We start from the raw sequence: 15,440 nt of genomic DNA, 5'->3' as shown, positions 1-15,440 counted from the left end.
CCAGGGAGAATGAAGGGAGGTCACACACAGAGGGAACACAGAAGAATGTGAAAGGGAATGGGGGAAAAGGAGAATGATGCTGTTTGGGGCAGTGCTCCCCTTCCTTGCCACTGTGACACAGAAGGATCCCGTTGGTCACATTTCCTCCTTTATTGAATGCTTTAAGATAGGAGTGGGCAAACTTTTTGGCCTGAGGGCCACATCTGGGTATAAAAATTGTATGACGGGCCATGAATGCTCATGAAATTGGGGGTTGGAAGGCGGTGAGGGCTCCAGCTGGGGGTACGGCCTCTGCGGTGGGGCCAGAAATGAGGAGTTCAGGGTGTGGGAGGAGGCTCCAGGCCAAGGAGAGGGGAGTGAGGGTTTCGGCTGGGAGTATGGGATCTGGGATGGGGCTGGATGAGGGGCTTGGGATGCAGGAGGGTGCTCCGGGCTGGGACCAAGGGGTTCAGAGGGCAGGAGGGGGATCGGGGCTGGGGCAGGGGGCTGCGGCGCAGGAGGTGTAAGGGCTCCAGCTGGGGGTGCAGGCTCTGAGGTGGGGCTGGGGATGGGGTGCAGGAAGGTGCTTCAGGCTGGGATTGAGGGATTTGGAGGGCGGGAGGGGGATCAGGGCTGGGGCAGGGGTGCGGGGCTCAAAGGTGCAGGCTCCAGGCAGCGCTTACCTCAAGCAGGTCCCGGAAGCAACGGCATGTCCCTCCTCCAGCTCCTACATGGAGGTGCAGCCAGACAGCTACCCCTGTGGCTCCCATTGGCCGCAGTTCATGGCCAATAGGAGCTGTGGGGGCAGTGCATGGGGCGGGGGCAGTGTGCGGAGAGCTGCCTGACTGCCCCTATGCGTAAGAGCTGGAGGGGGGACATGTCGCTACTTCCGGCAAGCCCTCGACCCCACTCCCCTGCTGGAGCACCAGAGCCGGGCAAGCCCACGACCATGCAAGCTCGAGGGCTGGATTAAAAGGTCTAACAGGCCTGATGTGGGCCGTGGGCCATAGTTTGCCCACTCCTGCTTTAAAATGTCCTTACTTCTAGATCCTCTTCCTCACAATCGACGATTCTGTGCTCCAGAGCAAAATAATGAATCACTGCCACAGTGTGAGGAAGAAATTGCTGGGACAAGGGTGGAAGGTGGATAATGTGAGAGAGGTGACGTGAAGAGAACAGAATGTAATCTAGAATTCTTGTTCTGAATAACCTAGTAAGAGCTGAATCCAGGTTTGGCCAGGCCCTGTATGAAACAACACATGGGTTTTTCAGGAAGATTTCAGTAGTTGCATAGCACATTTTCAACGGAAAAGTTCTACCATCAGGGAAGGGGATTGGGTACTTGTCAATGGAAGAGGAAAGGTTAGATCAAAGTGCTTGCCAGTGGTGGCAAGGGGGAAAGAGGGTGGCCAGCAAAGGCTGAGCTCCAAGTTTAAGTTCAACATGTAATATGGAAAAGCAGCAAAGAATCCTGTGGCACCTTATAGACTAACAGATGTTTTGCAGCATGAGCTTTCGTGGGTGAGGCATCCGAAGAAGTGGGTATTCACCCACAAAAGCTCATGCTGCAAAACGTCTGTTAGTCTATAAGGTGCCACAGGATTCTTTGCTGCTTTTACAGAACCAGACTAACACGGCTACCCCTCTGATATGTAATATGGAGGTGCAGAACATGGACTAGCAAGTCAGGGAGACTGTAGGTAGATGGGGTTGTTGATAGAGTCACAAGCACTGGGCCCTGGGCAGCCACACACCCGGTACATGCGAAAGGACAGCCTTGATCCTTATAATTATTTCCATTATTTCAACACATTTTGGAGGAACGAATGAGGGATGTTAGATACTGACATAGGAATCCTAGGTGGTGTACAGCTTGAGTGGCCAAGGTTAGACAAGGGAGAGGATTTCTTATGATGTCGTCTTTCACGCTATTCAGTTCTCCCTTTAAAACAGGAGCTTGTATCTGCCACGCTGTAGAAAAATCTAGTTCACCTTTTGTCATGTGAGTTTCAGGCTAATTCAGCTGGGTCTTTTCAAACCACACTGGTTCATCAGGAATGGACAGACACATTCACCATGAACAGGGCAAGCTAGGAGCTTGTCCCTGAAGTTCATCCTGCTTGTCCATAGTCCTTATTGTGGTTTCCCTGTGAATATCCACAGCAACTTTGGTAGACAGCAAGGAAAATCAGACTGTTTGTTACAATACACTGCACCTGAGACAAGAGATACTGCAGCTTCCATCCTAAAATGATTATCTTTCCAAAAATAGACTCCTCAGGGTCCACAAAGAGGCTCTAACACAGCGAGGATAAGTAGTAAATTTTTCTACCAAGTTATTCTCTATCATTTCCCTAGTCCTGTTGCAGGGTGTACAAGCCCTTTTTCTTGCTACCTCCACCCTACACCCCTCATTTACCAGTACTAGTCTTTCCTGCAGTCATTTTTTTTTCTCTTTCAGGCATGTTCAATGTGTCCTTTTTTATTAGCACAATGCTGGAATATCAACCTTTGCCCTCACACACTGCTTATGAATAACCCTCCCTGCTGCATCTGGTAAAATCCAATGGGAGATGGGCACCTAACTGCCACTTGTACCTCTGAAAATCTTCCTCTTATGCTTGAAAAATGTTGCTGTTATCTTATGGCCTTTGTAGAGGCACTCAGCACATGGGATCCTCTTACAGCAGTTTCCATAGAAAGCACCATTTCCACAGCCTCATGGTATGTGAGATCAGGCTCCTACCACAGGCACTTCTGAACTGCCTGGCTACATAGACCACAGACCTGCCGGTCACAAAGAATATCATTTATCACAGCATCAGATTCACCAGTGTTCAAAAGGCCTCTTTAGAGCTGACATGAATTGGGAAACTGATTCTCCTCTTTCATGGTGTCTTAGAGAACAGGAATTATCATTAATGGCTTTGGAGCAAAGTGTGACTGACGCATCTGCACAATCTGTGCATTTAGTTTTGTTCCTGGTCTGCCTGGTTGCACCAGAGTATATAATAGGCAGCGGTTTTACCGTCCATCACCCTTTGGAGAGAGGGTACAAGCCGGTATTAGATAGGGCAATTTTGGCTGCTAAATATTCCCCATGTTCAGGACAGGAAACAGCACCTCATTATAACCAAAATCGCCGAAGTGACCCTTTGCAGCTCCCATTATGGTGATTTAAAAAAAAATACAAAGCAATGTTTTCAGCGATGCCCCAGCAACACTTACCCACTGTCAGCAATCCCTTTTCGCTCTCTGGCTCTGCTCAGCTGCACCCAGTCAGGGTTTCCTCCCTAACAGCTATTGACAATTTTCCCTTCTTCTTTCAGTAGGTATCTTTCCCCTTTCCCCACCACAACACACACACACACACACACACACCCCTCTTTTTAAATTACAGCTCATAACGGCCACACTTCTTTCCCATCTACATGGAGAGGTTTTCCCTCCAGGAAGCTATTTTCTCTCAATCCAGGATCTAGGAGATTTGGAGAGCATACACAATCCAAAAAATTAAACTGGTTTCACCTACCAGATCCTCCTGAAGCTACAAAATTGCATCTTCCTTGCCACTACTAAGGAATAGACACTCACATAAGGAAAAGCTGCCTCAGGTCAAATTCATCCTTAATAATATAACTCTGCTGAATTAATTGGTTACCCACCAGGGATGACCTTGGCCAAACTGCTAGTCAGCAACAAAATCTTACTATATTGTGTTTTCTTCTATGGAGAAAAAGATGTGTGATGTCTGCTGCCATAGTTCTAACAATTCAAACTATTGTGCAGTTCTTTTCACAGCCAATCAGAACACCAATGTGTACAGTAGAACCTCAGAGTTACAAAACACCAGAGTTATGAACTGACTGGTCAACTACATTCCTCATTTGGAACCGGACGTTCACAATCAGGCAGCAGCAGAAACAAAATACAAATTAAAGAAGCAAATACAGTACAGTACCTAAACTACCTAAAAATAAAGGAAAAAATAGAAAACGATTTGACGAGGTAAGGAAACTGTCTCTGAGCTTGTTTTGTTTAAATTAAGATGGTTAAAAGCAGCATTTTTCTTCTGCATAGTAAAATTTCAAAGCTGTATTAAGGCAATGTTCAGTTGTAAACTTTTGAAAGAACCACCGTAACATTTTGTTCAGAGTTAGGAACATTTCAGAATTATGAACAACCTCCATTCCCGAGGTGTTTGTAGCTCTGAGATTCTACTATAATACAATCAAACCAACCTTGCTGGAAATAATTTTATTTGTGCTAGAGTGAATAAAGGGCCTGCAAGATCTTCAGGAGCAATCATACTTGTTCTTAGGACCACAACAGCAACTTACGTGGAGCCCTTGGGCTACGGGCAATTAGCAGAAAATTAAACTGTTTACAGATTCCTGTGTCTTTTAACACAGAGTTGTAGGCCACAAAAATGGCAGATTCCAGCAAACAAAATCTGTCAAAATCCATGCAGCTACCTGTCTCTTAAACTATGACACCAGGGAACTCTAGGAGTTGCATTTTGGTCTGCTCCTGAGCTACAGTGCCCCATCCAGATGAGGACAGACTTAGCAATACTGGAAGAGGGAGGGGGCTTCATCCTACATAGACAGAATGAGGCTAGGATGACTAATGACAGAAACCTATGCTGCAGAAGCTTTCCAGCCCAGTGCTCTCAGTTATGGGTTTCTATGTGAGGCAGTTCTCTATAGATCTGTTGGTGTATTTCTTCCCTAAACTTGGTCTGATGCAGGGCCCCCAATTACTCGTCACTGGACTTTGGCTTGGAAGATCTTTACAGATTAATTTCATTGTTGACAAACAGTACAACAATTACCACTGTGAACTTCAGAGAAGTGCTTTGCCATTGGTTTGTCTCTGTCATTTTGTCTAGGTGCATTTGTTTGAATAATGTCACTCTGTTTATGGTGTACCCTTTATTCCCATGTGTTTTGACTGGTAAGTAGGAAAGGTGCAGTGTCTCTTTAAGAAGGTCATTTTCACTGTCCTGGTGGTATAATTAGCCTGCTAAAGAAAGAGCAGAGACTGGAAATTGGATTGAACAAGCCAGGCTTTAGCCCCAGGATGAAGCCGGATCTGCAAGGATTGTTATGCTAATCATCTGAGATCAGCAGTTCCAGTGTCCTTCAAACTCCCAGGTAGTTACAGGCGGAGGATACCATACAAGCAAAATGTAACTTTTCTGCACTTCTATAGCACCTTCCTCCTGAAGATATCAAAGTACTTGACAAACATTTATCTTCTCATTACTCCTGGAAGATGAGTATGTCCCATTCTACAGATGGGGAAACTGAAGCACTAAGAAGTTGCCCAAGGTCAAACAGAAACAGAACTCAGGAAATCTCCATTTCAGCCTCCTGCTCTAACCCCTCAGGCCACACATTACATTTATTTATACAGTTCCTTTGATCCAAGGTACTGGGAAACAGTTAACAGAAGGGAAAGAACAGCAGAAGGTTACAGAATAACACTGTAGCTAATGGATCTATGCCCATGTACACCAGGTGAGGATCTTGCCCATATAGATGGCACATGGTGAGTCCAAACGCATTATGCAAAGAATTGCTTGTTAACTGCTATTTTGTTTACATGAAACGTTGTTAAGAGCAATAGGCTAGATTAATCTCTGGATTAATTCTACTGAAGTCAGTGGAGTTATACCAGGGAGGAATCTGGCTCAATGTAGTAGCCATCTCAGACACAATTTGTACCTACTAGGCACCAATCCACATCGAGGTGGTGTGGAGTTTCACTGCCCTGCAGTGGGACTGGAACACACAATGTGCCCTCCCGAACTCCCCAGAAGAGGCGTACGTTGTGCTCCACAATTAGCCAGCTCTGCTAGCTGGTTTGGAGGAGGGCATGGACCCACCTCATACATCTCTGCCCCTTTTGGATTGCTAACACCTAGTGGGAATTAGCAAATCTCTGCACTCAAGTCAAGAGAGTAGAGGTTTGCAATTCTGCCTTGCCGCTGCACAAGGGGTCCAACAGGGGGGAAAGGAAGGCTGGTGAAGGTAGGAGAGGGCTGTCTGCATCCTCTCACCTTTATGCATATGTGCAAAAGTCAGACAAAGGCTGGCTCTCAGTATGAGCATCACTTGTTACGTGTCAGCTGGTGGTAACTACTGCTGCCCTCATTCCCTGTGCTCACGGCGTGTGTGAGTGACTGAGAATCCTGTGGCATGTCTGAACTCTTACTGTAGTGGTTACTAGTCCTGCTGCTGTTCCCATTGTCAGATGCAGCCCATGAGAGTGTTTGGAGAGGCCCCTCTGACACAGGGCCAAATTTGTCACTATCCTAAACTGGTGCAATTCTACTGAAGAGGGTGGAGTTGTATCAGTTAACCCTGGTGAATTTGGCCAGGGTGGCTGTTAGTTTGCTGAAGTGGTGGTATGTTCAGGCTGGCTATAAATTGCTCCCAACTACAAACTGGCTGTTTACTCTTTCTTGTTTTGTTCACTGTCTCCTCATTCCACAGAGGAGCAAAGCTGGAAGTTCACCTCACCACTTTATTGGTTCTCACAGGCATGCCAGCCTGGAAATGCACTACCTCTCTCCCTTCTAACCACTGGTAATTTAGGCTAGGAGTCCATCCCTCCATCCTTTACTATCCACTCCTTTTAACACAGAGAATCAGGCCAGAAATAGCCTCTTTTCTTCCTCTGTTGCCTCTTCCTAAGGGATAAATTACTTCTTTCCCTCATTCCTCCAGCTGGATCTCTGCACTGCCTCCCTTGTTCTTTCACACATTTTTTCACAGTGCCCCTCCATTGCCTGAAAGTGGGGGGGATGGGTGGGAGGGCACTGTCTGGCTCTGTATCCAGAGCACCGGATGGCATGGTTTTGGAGAGGCCTGGCTTAGTGAAGTTATTCAAGCCAACCGCAGCCTGGCAACCAGGCGGTGACAATGGGAGTGCAGGAGGCGGAATGTTTCCACATGCCTGATCAATGGGAGCGAGTGAGACAGCAGAGCAAACAGAAGCTGGGAAAGAGACACAAAGAGAAAGCAGCCTTTTCTCTGCTCAGTTCCTTTCATTTATCACAGCTCTTTGTGAAGCTGATAACAACGGAGGCCCTTGGGAGGCTAGTTTTAGGGAGTTTGGTTTTTCTAATTAAATAAAATGCTGTGTCCTTTTTCTTCACTTGTCACCTTCCAGCTCACCAAAAATGTAAAAGCCCCATCTGTGCTAAAGCCTCCAACTTAGTGTGCTCCTGTGAGCCCCGAAGGGTTCTGCCTTCCTGGAAAGGCAGCGTTTCCCTGAGTGCAATTCCCTGCACAAACAAAGCAAGGGTATGCTGAGGCAACTTCTAAACCTAACATGGCAACCATGCTCCACAGCAACTCCCTCTCCTAACATGGCTACGACCCAGGGGCAGGTAGTGTCTGACAAGCAAATACTGAACAAATCCTGACATTCCAAGCCACTCGCTTTCAAGAATAAGGAACTCACAGTAGAGGGCACACAAAAGAAAAAAGAAGAAAAAAAAGTGGCAACAGCAGCCGTTAGAAACATGCTTTTAACAGCCTTCAGAGGGCAACTCCCTATGGGAAATTGGCAGCCTTCAGCAGAGAATTACAAGGTAGTTGTTACCTAAAGAGACTGGACAGTTTCTCATGGGTATAATGTTCCATTACTCATCCTAGTCAGGACTTAACCTAGGACAGGCTGCAGTGTATGGGACAGCAACTCCTGTGTGCTGCCCCCTGCAGCCTCTAGAAGCTGCTCCCAAGGAGAGGTTTCTCTCTGGAGGAATGCAAGAGCTACGTTTGTTAGGCTGCACAGTAATAACTAGGAGCTGGTTCCAGCAGTGTTTTGTAACCAGTGGTGGGAGTTTGATATTTTTCTTCTCACTGCAAGAGCTGATAGCAACAGGCCCTGTCTACACAATAAATTTACTAGAAGTTTCTTCAGGGTTGTAAGTCAGCTTCAGTTGAATGACCCGGGATTTTGGGGGTGAATTTCCCTGATGTAGATGTGGTCATAGAAAGAGGGACGAAAAGAGTGGGTGTTTTGAATTAAATCTCTCAAAAGGAAAGAAAGAACTGTTGATTTCTATAGCACTTGGATGTACAAAGAACTTCTGGCTGCTGGGGATCAGGAAGCAGAAACCCCTCAGCCTTTTCAGTCTGCTGGACAACATGCAGGCATCCATCTCAGCAGCAGCTTCCTCTCCAGATGGCCATTGCTGCAACAGCCCAGACGCCAGCATCTTGACATCATGCATCCAGGAAGAGGATTAGTAACCTTACCTGCACCTTGAGTAAGGAGGCAACACTTAATTGTAAACAGCAGAAGATCTGGAGACTCAATAGCCCCTTTGAGTCACAATTAGACTCAAGACTGTGACCTAAATACTGAGAAAGGGAAGACCTGGCAACAAGTGACAGAGTAAGATCCCAGTGAGAGACTGAAACTTGATTCTAATCATTGCTGTAAGACTGTTTTAACAATGAGAAGGAAAATTTCTGGTCAAGATTTTAAAAAACAGGTGCCTAAAGTTTAGGCTTCTATATCCACATTTAGGCACCTAAACATGTGGCCTGACTTTCAAAAGTGCAGGTTTCCCCAACTCCCACACTCGAATACACCTCTACCCCGCTATAACGTGACCCAATATAACACGAATTCGGATGTAACGCGGTAAAGCAGCGCTCCGGGGGGGGAGGTGTCCACACTCTGGCAGATCAAAGCAAGTTCGATATAACACGGTTTCACCTATAACACAGTAAGATTTTTTGGCTCCCGAGGACAGCGTTATATTGGGGTAGAGGTGTAAAACGATAATTAATAGGAGGCAGCAATATCTATGGGCTTAGGTCACAGTAGTGAGTTTCAGCAGGCCATGTTTCTATCAGGGCCGGCTCCAGCATTTTGCTGCCCCAAGCCAGGGCCGGGGAGGGAAGGAAGCCACGATCGGCACTCTACCGCCACCACTTCATTCTTTGGCGGCAATTCGGCGGCAGGTCCTACCCTCCAGGAGGGACTGAGGGACCCGCTGCCGAATTGCCAGACGTGCCGCCCCTTTCTGTGGTCCGCCCCAGGCACCTGCTTGCTGTATTTCTGAATAGGACAGTCATGGGGTCAGCAGCCTACAAAATCAGAATGGGACTGGATCATTTCCCCCAATCCATAAAATAGGAATAATAATGGTTCCCTGCCTCGCAGTAGTGTTGTGAGGTTACATCAATTAATGTTCTGAGATGCTCATTTTCTATGGTAATGGGCCTCATAGAAAGCCTATAAATAAAATAAATGAACAAGAACTGGGGAAGGGGATTCTACTCTCCCCATGGCTCTCAACCACTAGATCACTCACCTCCAAATAGCCATCAAACCAGCTCATGAAGTGTCTTGATGGCTGCATCATAAAGAATCATTTCCAGCCTAAAATTCTACCATAACTTTTTGACTGTCCCCAGGATGTTTACCAAATGTCTAGCCTGGGGTGGCAGCTCACAAAAAATGACCAGGAGTCTTCCATCCCTAGCCATTTAGTGAAAGTGCAGACATCGCAAGCAGTGCATTGCTCCTTCTTCTACGAATAAGACAGAAGAAATCCACCTTCACAGTCAAAAGGATTTATTTTATTGGAGCAACTGCAGATTCAGTGACTGCAAGGATTCAATTTGCCTCCCAAGAGATTCTCATTTATACAGTGGATGCAGCCTCAACCAAAGATTCCAGTTTGTGTTTCTGAGACATACTAGGGTTGATGTCCTCATGTATCCTAACCATAACATATGCCAGATTGAGAATGAGACCTTCTCCATCCTGCTTGAGGGAGCTTTATGTTCTTTTGAGACAAAATCTGGAAATGATTGTGGCTATTTCTCAAAATGTCAGAGACAACCTCCTGTGGTGGACCAACCCTCACAGTGTTTAAGAATGTTTTGGAATCCCTAAGCCCCCCCAGGTGGTCTTAGTAATGGATGCTTCCAAGGCAGGGTGGGGAGCACATCTGGACCAGATGACAACACACAGTTTATGGACCCCTTCAGAGAGGAGGTTACATAAAACTGCAAACAATTTGTCAGGCATTCAAGGATTTGCTCCCACACATTCAATGGAGCGCGGGGTTCAAGTGTGACCACACAACACCATGGAAGTTTGTGATTTCGATTGCCACTGTGGAGCTTGGTCTAGCCTCCCATGCTACAAGGTAGACCCTCTTTAGAAATGATGCATTCACCATCTCATCACACCTCTGGCAGCACATCTTTCAGACAAGGACAATGCATTTGCATACAAACGGAGTAAGAAAAGCAGCACGCAATCCACAGAAATGGTCAATAAAGACTTGATGATCAAGGTTACTTCTCCACTGACCGGGAGTTCTGAAATTAGATTTCTTTGCCACACTAAGGACACAATCCTGTAGCCCTGCTTCATGTGATCTCTCAAGCTATATTTTGGGTTAATATTGCTGCCCATCACCTAGTACCTAAGTATCTTCTAAGTAAAACTAATAGCAATAGTGAAGTCCCTAGTGGACTTAAGGGAGTCCCTGGCGCTTCTCTTCCTTTTTTGAAGTAAAAAAATATCTGTTTAGGGTAGAATTGTTTGGTTTTGAGCTTTGATTTACTTTTATTTTAATTTTGGTTTATTTGTTTCAAGATGGTGTTGTTTTGCAGGGTGGGGTAGTTGGTTGCAGTTTTTTGAGTAGAAGGGGTGTCAGTGTTACATTATTCTTATGGTGAAAAGGCCTTTTCAAAGAGCATTTTGTAAAGGGGATCACACTCTGGACTCACCTAATTTCCTCTGGAAGTTTGCTCCATATCTAGATCCCCTCAATCAAGAATATTTTGTCCCCAGCTCTCACATACTTCATCCTGGTTTGTGTGATCTCTGTATGTATTTTCTCCAATACCAACAATCCCCAGGCTGACCAGAATAATCAGATGAGACAGAGCACAAATACTATTGCTGGGTCCAAATTAGACTAGACAGTTTTGGAACTCGGAGTTCCTAGACCTGGCAGCAGAACTGCAAGTGCTTCTTTCTTTTCCAGACTTTCAATAGCAAGATCAAATCCTTCATCCAGATCCAAAGCCTCTACAGCTAACAGCATGGATCATGCAGCTAAAAGGATCTTGGGAGAGCACATCTTTTCACAGGAAGTCCAAGAGATACTGTTAGAGTCTAAGTCTTTGACTAAAAAGTCCTATGCTGCAAAATGGGAGATTTTTTTTTTCCTGACAGCACAGAGAGAAACACTGCCCATGTCAGCACAGGCCTCAGACATTTGGCATGACTTTGATACTCAAGAAATCAGGACATCCATTACACTCCCATAACAGTTCTTCTGCCTGCCACAGCTCAGTATCTCGTTCTAGCACAAGTAGCCTCTGTATTTGTACATTCTACAGTCAAAAGTTTTTTAAAGGGATTGTCTAATGTTTTTCCACGTGTACGTGAGGCAGTGCCTTTGTGCGATCTCAGTTTAGTATTAACCAAGTAGATGGACTCTTTCTTTGGGCCCGTAGGGGACTGTTCCCTTTGTTATCAATTCTTGAAGCCTGGTTTTCTAGTAGCAATAACTCTTCAGCCAAAAGAGTCAGGGAATTCCAGGATGTTGTCTTTGTCCTTTTCCTGAAGCATAAGGTAGTACTACATCCTCTCGCCAGTTCACCCTACAGTGGTCACTGATTTCCACGGGAGTCAGTTTGCCTCTTTTTCCAGCAAACCACGCTGATAACCAGGGAAGGTCAAGTTACATACTTTAGGAATCCAGAAGACTGTTAGTTATTCCATTAACAGGACAAACCTGATGACTATTTGTGGCTTACAATGACAAGGTCAGAGGAAAGGCTGTTTCCGCTCAACAACTGTCAAAGCGGATTAAAACCTGCATTCAAACTTGCTTTGAACTAGCAGGTACTTCGTTCTCTGATGGTATCAGAACACATTCAACGAAGTTTCAGGCAGCCTTTAGGGCATGTCTCCATAATGCTTCTATTGTGAAAATATGTCCATATCTTTATGAAGCATCACTCTGTTGATTTGACCTCAAGGTCTCATGGTCAGTTCAAGAGAGCAGTCCTGCAATTACTGTTTAATTAGTCTTTCTCAAACCCAACTTTGCTGGGAGTTGTTACTGTTTATCAACCTCTCAAGGTTTTTGGGTTTTGTTTTTCTGGGGGGAGGGAATTTTACCATCAGTATTTGAAGGAGAAAGAAAAGTTACTAACATGTAATTGGAGTTCTAGGAATTGTACCTATTACTCACCCCCTTTTGTTTTTGTTTCGCGAAGGAGATCCAGTAACTCTTCTCCACTAAGTTTCACAATATTCTCTTAGCCCAGCAAGACTGATAAACCATGTCTAAAGGAGAGTAGTACCACAAACATACAAATAACGTTCATGATGTCCATGCAATACAAGTCTAAATACTCTACATGTGTTTGCAAGATCGGACACAGTCTCAGAAGAGACCACCTGGATCATTAAGTCCAATTCTCTGCTATCACAGATTACTACATCACATCATCCCTTCCATAAATTTACCAAGCTCCATCTTAAAACTAGTTAAGTTTCCTGCCTCTGTTTGGAAAATTGCTCCAGAACCATACTCCTCTAATGGTTGGAAGCCTTCTCATTTCCAGCTTAAGTTTACTCATGGCCAGTTTGTAGCCATTTGTTCTTGTGCCAGCATTATCCTCTGACTTCTCCTTTTCTGGTGTTTGCCCATTCAGATGTATTTACAGGGAGCAATCATACCACCCCCCTCAGCCTTCTGAGAGCAAGTCTAAAGGTACGTCTACACTACGGGATTATTCCGAATTTACATAAACCGGTTTAACAAAACAGATTGTATAAAATCGAGTGTGCGCGGCCACACTAAACACATTAAATCGGTGGTGTGCGTCCACGGTCCGAGGCTAGCATCGATTTCTGGAGCATTGCACTGTGGGTAGCTATTCCGTAGCTATCCCATAGTTCCCGCAGCCTCCCCCGCCCCTTGGAATTTCCGGGTTGAGATCCCAGTGCCTGATGCGGCAAAATCATTGTCGCGGGTGGTTCTGGGTAAATGTCGTCAGTCACTCCTTCCGCTGGGAAAGCAACGGCAGACAAGCATTTCATGCCTTTTTTCCCTGGATTGGCCTGGCAGATGCCATAGCATGGCAATCATGGAGCCTGTTTAGCCTTTTGTGACTGTCACCGTATGTGTACTAGATGCCGCTCACAGAGGCGATTCAGCAGCGCTACACAGCAGCATGCTTTTGCTTTTGCATGATAGCAGAGATGGTTACCAGCCATATTGTACCATCTACCATGCCATAAATTGGTAATAAGATGATTGTGGCTACCAGTCCTTTTGCACTGCTCCATCTGTTGCTGTCATAAGTGCCCCTGGCTGCTCTTAGCCAGGGGCGCAAAAGCCAAAATTGGGAATGACTCCCTGAGTCAATCCCTCCTTTTTGGTATCTAAAAATAGAATCAGTCCTGCCTAGAATATGGGCAAGTGTACTAGAGAACCACTGTATCATAGAACCAGAGAGCACAGCTGCTCTGTGTCAGATCCTGCAGAAATTATGGGCTGTATGCTATTCACAGGGGGTGCTCCTGCAACAACCCCACCTGTTGATTCCGTTCTTCCCTCAGCCTTCCTGGGCTACCGTAGCATTGTCCCCCCACTTGTGTGATGAAGTAATAAAGAATGCAGGAATAAGACACAGTGACTTGTTAGTGAGATATGAGTGGAAGGCAGCCTCCAGCTGCTATGATAGTCCAGACAGGACAGTAAGGAGTGTGTAGGAGAGGAGCCCAGCATCCCTCTGCTAGTCCAGGGGCAATTGAATCTTTTCTTTACACATGAAGGGTGGGGGCTGATGGAGCTTAGCCCCCTGTTGCTATGATGACGATGGTTATCAGCCATACTGTACCATCTACCAGGAAAAATTAGGGCCAGGCGCCCTTGATCGACCTGACGGATGCTAGTCAGCATGGTTACCAGTCCTTTTGCACTGCCCCATGTGCCAATAGGCTGATAATGAGGACGGATACCAGCCATATTGCACCATCAGCCATCCATAGCGTGGGGGGAGCAAGGATGTTGGTGTTGAGTGCTGCACCATCGCGTCTATCTGCAGCATTCAGTAAAGATAGGATGACATGTAAAAGAGTCAAGAGAGGATTGTTTTCCCTTTCACTTCTGGGGGTGGGTGGGGGGGTGCGTAAATTGCCTAGCTATGCCCTGACCCACCGCGGACACTGTTTTTGACCCTAGAAGCATTTGGAGCTCAGCCAAGATTGCAAATGCTTTTCAGAGACTGCAGGAACTGTGGGATAGCTTGAGTCCTCCAGTCCATGAGCATCCATTTGATTCTTTGGCTTTCCGTTACGCTTGTCACGCAGCAGTGCGCTGAGTCCCTGCTATGGCATCTGTCTGGAGATTTTTTAAAAATGATTTTGAATTTCGTCTTCTGTAACGGAGCGCTGATAGAACAGATTTGCCTGCCCTTACAGCGATCACGTCCACATCGTCCATGCGGGAGCTCTTTCTTTATTTTGATTTTTAACTGCATCACCACACATGCTGATCGGAGCTCCACGCTGGGCAAACAGGAAATATTCAAAAGTTCGCGGGGCTTTTCCTGTCTACCTGGCCACTGCATCCGAGTTCAGATTGCTGTCCAGAGCGGTCAGTGGTGCACTGTGGGATACCGCCCGGAGGCCAATACCGTCGATCTGTGGCCACACTAACCCCAATCCGATATGGTAATACCGATATTAGCGCTACTCCTCTCATTAGGGAGGAGTACAGAAACCGGTTTAAAGAGCCCTTTATACCGATATAAAGGGCCTCTTAGTGTGGACGGGTGTGGCGTTAAATCGATTTTACGCTCCTAAAACCAGTTTAAACGCCTAGTGTAGACCAGGCTTAAGTAAGCCAAGCTCTGTTAGTCTCCTCTTAGAGGATAGGCTAGCATTCCTCACTGATCCTAGTAGCCCTTCTCTGCATCTGTTCCATCATGAATTCATCTCACTTGAACTTGGATGACCAGAATTGTACACAATATTCCATATGAGGTCTTACCAGTTCCTTCTACAATAGCATTTTTCCATAATTCTTCACACATATGAACATTAAAATAAAAACTTCTTTGATGATCGAGGCCATGGATTCCAGTTTGAATACTATTTCTTCTCCCCAATGCATCTCTCCCTTCCTGTGGGCTTGCAAAAGGGAATGGTGCAACATAAGTAAGCGTGTTAAATATTTTCCACACAAGTCAGGGCCCTGGTGACTGCTAGTGTTTGGGGCTCAATGCATAGTTACACTAGGTGGCAGAATTGTAAAATGTGATCTTCACCACGGTTGCAACCATCCTCTGTTTGCTAAGCAGGTTCTGACATGATAACATTTGGACTTCACTGTCCCATTCATGAAAGCGGTTCTAACCAGTACAGAGCAGAGGGAAGAAACCAGAAGACCA

The 15,440-nt window shown here is 45.8% G+C and overlaps 1 protein-coding gene across 2 annotated transcripts in view; it reads right to left on the bottom strand.

Moving 5' to 3' along the window:
* The window catches only part of MSI1 (musashi RNA binding protein 1), a 107,002-nt gene that overhangs the window by 55,464 nt on the left and 36,098 nt on the right, over nucleotides 1–15,440 (bottom strand). The window lies entirely within an intron of this gene.

The sequence above is a fragment of the Mauremys mutica genome, chromosome 16 (assembly GCF_020497125.1).
Source record: "Mauremys mutica isolate MM-2020 ecotype Southern chromosome 16, ASM2049712v1, whole genome shotgun sequence".
Lineage (NCBI taxonomy): Eukaryota > Metazoa > Chordata > Testudines > Geoemydidae > Mauremys > Mauremys mutica.
The sequence above is the reverse complement of the archived record's forward strand: the minus strand, read 5'-3'. Positions and strand labels throughout refer to the sequence as shown.